The sequence below is a fragment of the Medicago sativa genome, chromosome 6, assembly GCF_051527215.1.
Source record: "Medicago sativa cultivar Bolivia chromosome 6, Bolivia_mono, whole genome shotgun sequence".
Classification (NCBI taxonomy): Eukaryota; Viridiplantae; Streptophyta; class Magnoliopsida; order Fabales; family Fabaceae; genus Medicago; species Medicago sativa.
Genome location: NC_140754.1, coordinates 75,547,760 through 75,559,599, shown reverse-complemented (window position 1 = coordinate 75,559,599; position 11,840 = coordinate 75,547,760).

Sequence of the window (11,840 nt, the reverse complement as noted above, 5' to 3'; positions counted from 1 at the left end):
GCCTGCGCATCTGACACCTATTGAGAAGACGGAGATGAATGATAAAGCGGTCAGTGCTATCATTCTTTGTCTTGGTGATAAGGTGTTGAGAGAAGTATCAAGGGAGACTACTGCTGTGTCTATGTGGAATAAACTTGATTCATTGTACATGACCAAGTCCTTGGCACATAGACAATGTCTGAAACAACAACTCTACTTTTACCGAATGGTGGAGTCAAAACCTATAATGGAGCAACTGACGGAGTTCAATAAGATTATTGATGATTTGGCGAACATAGATGTAAACCTGGATGATGAGGATAAAGCCTTACACCTACTGTGTGCTTTACCTAAGTCTTTTGAGAATTTCAAGGATACTATGCTTTATGGCAAAGAGGGCACTATCACTTTGGAGGAAGTTCAAGCAGCTTTGAGAACCAAAGAGTTAACCAAGTTCAAAGAGTTGAAGGTTGATGATAGTGGAGAAGGCTTGAATGTCTCAAGGGGGAGAAGTGAAAACAGAGGAAAGGGGAAAGGCAAGAATTCCAGATCAAAGTCTAGGTCAAAGGGTGGTGATAATAAAACAAAGTATAAATGTTTTATTTGTCACAACTATGGTCACTTCAAGAAAGATTGTCCGGAGAGAAAGGGCAATGGAAGTGGAAATTCATCCGTTCAGATTGCAAGTGAAGAGGAAGGTTATGAGAGTGCTGGAGCACTAACTGTGACAAGTTGGGAACCTGAAAAGGGCTGGGTCTTGGACTCTGGGTGCTCTTATCACATCTGTCCGAGAAAGGAGTACTTTGAAACTTTGGAGCTGAAAGAAGGTGGAGTTGTTCGCCTTGGTAACAATAAGGCTTGCAAAATTCAAGGTATGGGTACTATCCGTCTCAAAATGTTTGATGACCGTGATTTCCTTTTGAAGGATGTGAGGTATATTCCTGAACTTAAGAGAAATTTAATATCTATAAGCATGTTTGATGGTCTAGGATATTGTACTAGAATTGAACGTGGTATGATGAGAATTTATCATGGTGCATTAGTTATAGCTAAAGGGTCTAAAATACATGGTTTATATATTTTAGATGGTTCCACTGTTATAGGTCATGCATCGGTTGCTAGTGTAGACACTCTGGACATAACTAAACTGTGGCATTTGAGGTTAGGTCATGTCAGTGAGAGGGGTTTGGTTGAGCTAGCTAAACAAGGTTTGCTAGGGAATGAAAAATTGAACAAACTAGATTTCTGTGATAATTGCACATTAGGCAAACAACACAAGGTGAAGTTTGGGGTGGGTGTGCATAAATCTAGTAGGCCTTTTGAGTATGCTCATTCGGATCTTTGGGGTCCAGCATCAGTTAAAACTCATGGGGGAGGTTCATATTTCATGTCTATTATTGATGATTATTCTAGAAGGGTATGGGTTTACATTCTGAAGAATAAAAGTGACGCTTTTGAAAAATTTAAAGAATGGCATACACTTATAGAAAATCAGATTGGAACTAAACTGAAAGTCTTGAGAACTGACAATGGCCTGGAGTTTGTTTCAGAGCAGTTTAATGAGTTTTGCAGGAAACGAGGTATAAAGAGGAATAGAACCGTGGCATACACACCTCAACAGAATGGTCTTGCTGAAAGAATGAACAGGACCTTGTTGGAGCGTGTGAGGTGTATGTTGTTGGGAGCTGGATTGTCCAAAAGTTTCTGGGGAGAAGCTGTTAGTACTGCAGCATATTTGATTAACAGATGTCCATCAACAGGGATAGATCTTAAGACACCTATGGAGGTTTGGAGTGGGAGACCGGCAGACTACTCTAATTTGAAAATTTTTGGAGCTTTAGCATTTGCTCATGTGAGACAGGACAAACTTGATGCTAGAGCTGTGAAGTGTATTTTCATGGGTTATCCTGAAGGTGTGAAAGGTTACAGACTGTGGAAGATGGAACCTGGAGGATCAAAATTTATTATAAGCAGGGATGTTACTTTTGATGAGACCCGTATGGGGATGAAGTGCAAAGACCTGGATACAAGCTCAGAAACGGGGGTAGAGAAAATTCAGTTTGAGGTGGAGCCTACCACTGATGAAAGGGAAGGGGAGGATCAGACTCCAGTACCTGATGAGAGTGAAGGCCAAGAAACAATTGATCCTGACTATCAGCTAGCAAGAGATAGGATAAGGAGACAAATTAATCCACCTGTTAGATACGGTTATGCTGACCTCATATGTTATGTTTTGAATGCAGCTGAAGAATTGCAAGACTCGAAACCAAAGAACTTCAGGGAAGCATTAGAAAGCAATGAAAGCAAGGACTGGCTGAAGACAATGAATGAGGAAATACTTTCATTGGAAAAGAACCAGACTTGGAAACTTGTTTCATTACCTAAGAATCAAAGGGTAGTGGGAAGCAAGTGGGTGTTTAAGAAGAAAGAAGGTATACCAGGGGTCGAAGCACCAAGGTATAAAGCAAGACTTGTAGCAAAGGGTTTTACTCAGGTGGAAGGGATTGATTACAATGAAATCTTTTCACCGGTGGTAAAACATTGTTCTATAAGGGTACTTATGGCGATTGTTAACATGTATGATCTTGAGTTAGAACAAATAGATGTGAAGACCGCATTTCTACATGGAGAGTTGGAAGAAACTATCTATATGCAACAACCAGAAGGTTTCGTGGAAGATAATACAAAAGTGTGTTTGTTGAAGAAATCTTTGTATGGGTTGAAGCAAAGTCCAAGGCAGTGGTATCGTCGGTTTGATGAGTTTCTTATAAAGGCTGGTTTTGTGAGAAGCAACTATGATAGTTGTGTTTACATGATGAGGAGGAATGAGAAAGTCATTCTCTACCTTCTCCTTTATGTAGATGATATTCTTATGGCAAGTTCTGACATGCAAGAGATTCAGAAGCTCAAGGAAAGATTGAATGATGAATTTGAGATGAAGGATCTTGGTAATGCAAAGAGGATACTTGGTATGGATATCATAAGGGACCGAAACAAAGGTGAGTTGTTCTTATCTCAGCAAGGTTACTTGAGGAAAGTGGTGGAGCGGTTCAGAATGAGAGATTCTAAGGTCGTTGGCACTCCTCTTGGTCATCACACAAAGTTGTCAATAAAGCAGTGTCCTCAATCCGATGAAGAGAAAAACAAGATGGAGGGTACTCCCTATGCAAGTGGGGTTGGAAGCATCATGTATGGTATGGTTTGTAGTAGACCGGACTTATCCTATGCAATAAGTGTGATAAGTCGGTTTATGGCAAATCCGGGTCAAGTGCACTGGCAAGCTCTGAAGTGGGTTCTGAGATATTTGAATGGGACTTTGACAGGTGGTCTGAAGTATACAAAGTCACAACCAGGAAGGGATGCTTTGGAGGGATATGTGGATGCGGACTATGCAGGTAATGTAGACACTAGAAACTCTTTATCAGGTTTTGTGTTTACTTTGATCGGTACAGCAGTAACTTGGAAGGCAAATCAACAATCAGTTGTAGCTCTTTCAACAACTCAAGCAGAGTACATAGCCCTTGTTGAAGGGGTCAAGGAAGCCATATGGTTGAAAGGTATGATTGGAGAAATGGGGATTAGTCAAGGGTGTGTGAAGATATATTGTGATAGCCAAAGTGCCATTCATTTGGCAAATCATCAGGTGTATCATGAAAGAACAAAGCACATTGACATTCGTTTGCACTTTGTTAGAGACATGATTGAGACAAAGGAGATCATGGTTGAGAAAGTGGCATCGGAAGAAAATCCAGCAGACATGTTCACCAAATCATTACCGAGATCAAGGTTCAAGCATTGCTTGGACTTGATTAACTTCATTGAAGAATAGATGAAGGTTGGAGAGAGCAGCAAGGTGATTGATGGTTAAATTGGCATCATCACCATTTTGGAGTCAAGGTGGAGAATTGTTGGAAAATGACTCAAAAATGATGCATCCTGGAACTGTCAAAATCGACGCCCGAACACTGTGCAATCGGGGCCCGATTTTGAGCTAATTCTGAAGGCCTGTGATACTGTAAAAATCGGCGCCCGAATGGTATAAATTGGGGCCCGATTTGTTGCGCTGCAGAAGTTAAAAAAACAGTTTTTTCATGGGCCGGTTCTGTTCCGTTTGGTTTTTTGAGGGATGCTTTCCACTATAAATATAAACCTTGTATCAGATGATTATGTGGTGTAGAAAAACAGGGTTTAGAAGCCAACATACAAACTAGGGTTTATAGAGAAATTCTCTTGGCAACAACACTAGGGTTGGGTTTGTTTTGATTCACCTTGAACAAAGCACTATTAGGATTGAGTCTCTTGGTCACGGGAAGAGGCTGGGACTGAGGGTAGAGTTAGGTTTGAAGACTAATTCTTGTAACCTTCAAAATCTCTTTGTAAAGAAACTCATATCATTATAGTGGAACGGAGAGCTGCTCTCTCCCCCAGAGTAGGTCATCATTAGACCGAACTGGGTAAACAGATTCTTGTGTTCTTCTCCTTCTTCCTTTATCTCTTGCTGTTTATTTTTGTTTGAATTATTTTGTCACCCGCTTGATTGATTGCTTGGTATTAATTTGCTCCACACATCAAGTTTTTATTGGTGTGGTTTTCACAACGAATTCGCAACAGCTACCAACCAGACTGGAATAGAAGTCCGTAAAAACTCAGTTGATATGCGACCGTCCATGCCCTATCCATACTGTTCCAAACTGCACGAAAACAAAACCAAAAGGAAGCCAACGACCAAGCACTAAGCCACTGCAGCAGTATCCGAAAAAACAAATATCAGCTCAAACGCAGAAAATGCCATTTCGTATACTGAGTAACAAAAACATGAAAATGCCATTTAATATCATCCACCACTTCCTCAACATCCTCATCACTGTTTGGGAAAATTTATAGTTTCTGGCCGTCTATATAGTCCAATCCCATAATGTTGTGTGCAAATCAACCAAACTCTTTTCCTCAACTTTATACCTTGGACTATCTCGCTAATGCATTCGTACAAAGTAAATAAATTCTGAGGCATGACCAACACCAAACCAAGCCAGCTAAACACATCATAATAACAAACTTGCATTTGAAATTCACGCTCTAATGGAAGGCAGTTTCAGATTGGTTCACAAACATAACACAGTCTTTGGTCATATCCTACAAAATGACTTCAAGACGTGCCCAAATTACTTCTACTTGGAATCTTGTTATGTAATAGTTTCCACGAAAAAACCAATCACCTTCGAAGATAAAGCATAAATTCGCTAGTTTCTGCATCATGTCACTAAGATATGTTTGTTTGGCAGTTACGAAAGCATTCTCGGATCCGAATTAATTAGCAGGGGCCACCAAAACTGTTGCAAAATTTAAAATGCATATACTACATGTTTAAGTAAAACAGAATTTAAAAAGGGTATGTGCATTCAAAACGAATGAGGGGAATTTTTAATTTTTTTTTTTTTGGTTACAGAATGAGGGGAATTTAATCTAAATGAGTATTACTATTTGTTTATGTATAAGTTTTTACAATCGTAACATAATTTACTTTATTCTATTATTTCATATATTTGAAGAATGAAAAGTTGTATTGCACTAGACTTGAGAGATTGAAAAACAAAATTAAATAATCATGACCACATTATGAGAACAGATAGAGAGACAGAACAAACTTTCATCCTTGCAGATGTTGTTCATATCTTGTCTTGAAGTATGAAAAGAAAACGATGACTTGATTTAGCAAATTGAGCCACAAAAATCCGGTTGATTTCCATATCTTGAAGTATTAGTGCACGTTAGAAGGTGCTGATAAATCTGAATTATTCTTTTTTGGAAAATTCTATGGTGAAGTCCTTCAATTGACTTTTTCGGTGAAGTTACCCTACATCCAATAATAATGTGCCACGTGTCATGCGTGCTGATTGTTGAATGGTATGTAGTGTGTACCTGCTCAATAAGCTCCACCGTAGACTAGCTTTATTAGATTTTCTGCACCATCAGATTAACCACCTCACTAGTATTATTGTGTTGCGTTTCATATTATATTTATTTCCTTTCTCCTTTTTTCCTTCTTCTCCTTCATTTCAACATCACATCAATTCCAATTTACATGATAATTTTTTACTATTCTTTGATGAATTGTTCATACAACCCGTCAACCATATCCACCACCATCATGATTGTAACACCCATACTAAACGTATCTAGAAAGTTTTGCATGAGCGTTATCTTTAGTACTGGATACATTAAAAATTTACAACATAAATACATTCAAATGAATATATTATACAACAATACGCGTTCGTACAATATCACTACAACACATCTCGTCTAAAACGTAGTAAATACATCCTTGAAAATCCATATCTTCCTGCAGCGGGTACGAACGTGCACATGCTGAAATATCCATTCGGCTACAAGCTTGCAATCCAACCTGTTTATCTGAAACAAATAAGGATTGGGATGAGACATAATGTCTCAGTGAGTTCCACCTAATCCTAGGCTATAGGTAACCTCGGGGGAAACCTACGGTCACCACGTGTCTACAATACAACCTGACGGTTGATTATACGTGTGTGGTCATGCTTTCCTACACAGTCGTGTGTACTAGATCCGTCGTAGGTTCAACTTAACTTGTCATAGGTCTTTCTTACATCATACGTGTCAAGGCGGTAAAAGGGAACCTAAGACCGCTATGCCAAGATACGGTAAACACATCGAGGCCTGCACATAACGTATTCATGACACGATCCTAAACCGGACGATATGATTAGGGAAACCTAAGATCGTCATCGGCATAACATTCATAGCTTGCTCTATTTGCATAAACCCGTATGTGTCTAACAACAAATCATATCTTGACATACTTAGGGATTCATGTTATCATACTTGTTCTTGACGATCTACGTCAAGGCTCTATTACATTACCTATACATATCTAGCATCATATCATATCTTTCATAGTCATATTCGTTAATTCATTAGGTTAGCTTTGAACAAACAATCATTATCTGAGTTCATTTTATGGAGAGCCCCTGAGGTGGATTAGTCCCGAGCACAATCCCATACATAACCGATGAAAACCTATCTAAGGTACATCAGACTCCCTCAGTGAAGTGCGGGCCCCCCTTGCAGAGCTTATCCCGTTCCCACGACACCTACTCAGTGACATGCGGGCCCCCCTTGCGGAGCTTATCCCGTTCCCATGGTGAGAACCCCTTGAGATCCAACCTAGCGTGGATCACAAGAGACATGGCACCTACATCATTCATTAAAGTCTTAATCATACATACATAAAAGGTTAAACCTATACATACTTGCTCGTTTACCACGAGTCCGTGATCTACCCGTTTAGCGGTAAACTACGTACATAGACATATTCATAATGAAGGGATTAGCTTATCTATTCACGGCTTAACATTCTAGTTTCCGAAAAGCTATGTCGAGGCTCTACATTCATTCCCTTTCTTAGTTCATCACTACCCGGACATATTGCAAATTATACTACTCCTGCGTACCATTTATCAGCAACCATTGTTAATGATTTGCCGCATGCTTTTCCCATGTTTAGAATTGTACTTTAGTAACTTGGAATTGAGGGGTTCATAATTCAACAAAAGATTGCAAGAAACGGGCCTCGAACGGCATTTCTGGACCACAAGAAAATTTTGTAAAAAATGTTGTGTTGAGGCTGTAGGCTTAAGCGAACAACTCTGTTGGTTCTGCCATTCCTTCGCTTAAGCGAACGACTGCACGCTTAAGCGAACATTCATCAGTCCAGAAGTGCAAAAATTATATTTTTGACATAAAATCCTCAATTTCAAGTGTCCTAATGTATCCTAATCATCCAGAGCATCATATGAACAGTTTATATCATATGCATGGCAACAATTAACATCATTTGATCATAAATGGTAGAAAGGGGGTTCTATAACCCTAATTCATAACTTAACATAATTCATGTTTTCTCACAAGGAATTACACAACCCAAAGGTAGGATAAGCTATCTAAGAACTCACCTAGATGATTCCTGCACAAGCACAACTCCAAGACTCCAACTTCCATCATCCTTCAAACCAAACCCCAGCTTCATCAATCTTGCCTTTGTGATGGAAAGAGTGAAATCAAACTAAATCCAAGCTTCCTTTTGCTTATAAGATGATGAGGAATATAGTGTATAAATTGTCATGGAAAGAGGAAGATTTTTAGGAAGGATTGGTGGAGAAGGAGAGGGGCGTGAGGTATAGAGAGAAGGGAGAGCAACTTCTTATTCTTCCAACCTAGAGAGAGAAAGAGCAACGCAGAATGAGAAATTTGTGTCCAAACATACTTAAATACTCCCTTGCGCGAAAATACTAAAATGTCATTCGTCTTAAACGTGTTTAATCCGACACTGATACTTAACTCGTGCTTGACTGATGTCATTAATAAACATTCTCCGTTACACTTACTTTCCATGAACTTTCGTCCTCTGGCACGTTTGACTGGTAATATTCCGATACTGAAAAACAAAAAAAAAATTAAATTTCCAGATCTATGATGTAAAATCCAGCGACGTAGGCACAAAGATGGAGGATGAACGCCGGAGATGGAAGCAATAATCCGACGACGGTTTAAGGGTTGTATGAACAACGCAAAACATTTTTCAAATACCTGATTTTGAGATTCATATAGGTAGGAAGAAGAGGAGGATATTGGGAACGATTTATATAATCATCATTTTCGATGTTGAAATAGCTCTAAATCGTCGGGTTTAATTTCGGATTTCGAAGGTTTGAACCGGGTTAAAGTGACCCGGTTGGAGGTTGAAGATGATTTTTTTTTTTTTTTGTATCGGATTTCTCTTATAAATAGAAAATGACGAAATGACAATAAATTGCTTGCGTTGCCGTGGTTGTTTTAATTGGATTTAACTTCAAGGTCGCGAGTTCGAATCGCAGGGCTGTTTAAAAAAAAAAAAAAAATCTTATAGAAAAAAAAGCTGATTAAAAAAAAAAAATTAAAACATGAGTTTCATCAGTACACGTTTGGTGAAACAATTAAGGAAATTTGCCAATTCCTCCGTAAGCAGTTTGCCAATTCCGTAAGCCGTAAGCATTATCAATCACATAATTCATTACCTCACCACTAGAGTCTGTCAATCTAGAAGAATTGGATAACCTTAGTTGCTTTTTATAAGTCATTGCAGACAGCAGAGGCCTAACTTTGAGACCGACGAGTCTGTAAGCATTATCAATCACATAATTCATTACCTCACCACTAGAGCCTGTCAATCTAGAAGAATTGGATAACCTTAGTTGCTTTTTATAAATCATTGCAGACAGCAGAGGCCTAACTTTGAGACCGACGAGTCTCGAGCAGAAATACCACTGCCTTTGTGATAGAGATTCTACAAAACCTTCATGTTTGAAACATAGGCATACTGCTTGTTCAGTTGATCTAGAAAAAGTGAATAACAACTTTCTTCTCTATCTTCCTCCCTCAATTTCAGCACATCTTTGTCCAAAAGACTTCCTACTGAAGAATCCAGCTTTTGCAAAGAGTGTCACATGTCGAACACAACAATTTTTAATTGACTCGGCATTTAAAGGGTTATAAAGGCATTCTACGATTTCTCTGTCAATGTCCCTATACTTAGATTCCTTGTATCTGCATAATAGCAATAAAATAGCCACCGGAAAAGATACAACATCTGATGCTACCTTGAGGGAAAGTTGCATGCTACGGATTGCATAAAACAAGGGTAAAACACAGTTTATGCAAGAAAATGAGAATAGAGATTGTTTAAACTTAAGACTTAATGTAAACCCAACTAACAACCATGTTAATCCCTGAAAGAATTCTAGAAACCACAAATCAAGAGGTAATGCAGTTTGAAGAATCAATGTACCAATCCAGAAGCACCATTGGTTATATGACAGCAACTATAAACAGTAGCATGATGTTTTTTTTTTTTAGGGAATAGTAGCATAATGCGTAGCAACACATCAAAGCCAGATATCAGCAAATGGTTGAAAACAAGATACGTTGCTCCAAAAATATATCAAAGTAAGTCATAATCTCAATCATTACCAAGTTCACCAAGAGAAAACAATGCAGAGAAGGATAAAAGTGGAATTAGTCAAAACCAGTAATAGTAGCATGAGGCCCAAAGAGCTTTGGCTGGAGGCAACATTGACGAAGGTACAGAGCTAAGATCACTAACTCATGTACACAAGGATGCAAAAACAATATTTAAAAACTTTAGCCTTTGAGTGAAGAGTGTGAATTGGTAGATGGTTTGGAAGAGAGGAGATCCTTAGGGAAATTCATTTTTGGATAAATGTTTCCTTACAATACATACGATGCTGCTGACCTATTCTTCTTGTAAATCTGCCAGGAAAACTAAACATTGTCCCACATCGAAGGAAATGTGTAGTATGATATTATTTATAAACTTTAAATTGTATCCCAAACAATGGATTGGCTACAAGTTAAGGATACATTTATGTAATCTTATTGTTGTAGTTAGTTTTTAGTTTTTTTAAATTTTTTTAAATAATTTTGCAGTCGTGTTTAAAACATTATAAAATTTTCATCCTAATAAATTTAGATTCTTTTAACTTTTTTTTAAATTTTTTTAAATAATTTTGCAGTCATGTTTAAAACATTATAAAATTTTCATCCTAATAAATTTAGATTCTTTTAACTTGCGATTAAATAAATACTAGTGTAGTGGCTTGAGATTGTTCATAATGACTCAATAAGGGTAGTGGCCTGAGATTGTTCATAATGACTCAATAATGATTTTCCTATTTTGACATACAACACTAACATGTAGTTTAGCAAATAATAGTTAATATGAATTGTGGGATTCGTAACCATTTCTTAAGTTGATTTTCTAAAGTACAAACCAACTATAAAAATATAAAAAAAATACAATGTACTAAGATATATGTAATAATGTTTTTTATATAAAAAATTAAACATCAAACATGTTTTAGCCAAACATGTTTTAGCCAAAATATGTTAGGTTATAGTACAATTAATGCCTATATATTTAAATGTTTATTTTGTGTAGGTCTAATTTAAACATTCAGATTATTGCATTAACTCAAAGAGTGTAAGACACTCTGAAGTTTTTAAATAATATCATACTATACCTTCCGGTCGATGTGGGACTATAGAGTCTTTTCTTGCTCTTTAAGATTTACAAGAAGAAACGCAAAAGAATAATTCAGCACATCTCATAATCTTGTTTGATTTGATGATATTTGTTTTGCTTTTACTTTTTCGCCTCTTTGCATTTTTTCATTTGGTGAACATTGTGATGATTCAGATTATTGCATTTGGGAATATGACCTTTTTTTGATACATTTTGCAGCAACATATCTTGGTAAATAATCTATCTTTTTTGGACTATGATAGTGCTTACTAGTTTGTGTCAATTGATGAATAAATCTTCTTGCTAAAGGTCATCAATAACCACTACATCTACTATCACTATTATTTTTCCCCGTGGGACTTGAAATCAATTTCAATCTCATTGATTAAATAAAATTATACCTTTTCTCTTTGCATGTTTGCTTTTTGTAGCAATGAAGACATGTCCAAATGTGTTTGCTAAAAAAATGTTTGTTTTTAGTACAAATAGCAAGTAATGAGATTCATCTATTTTTCTATTATTGATTTTGATGCCTGTCTTGAATCTCTTTTATCTCCATTATTCCTAGACTAGACTAAACTAATTTGAGAATTATATGTTGCAGATAATTGCAATGTTTAAGGTTTGATAGCTGACTCGATATGAATCAAAATTAGTATTGATATGAAGCACATTGATCGATCTGGATGTTTGCTGGTCCTTAGCATAGATGGTAGATATAATTTTCCACACAATTGCCAACTGG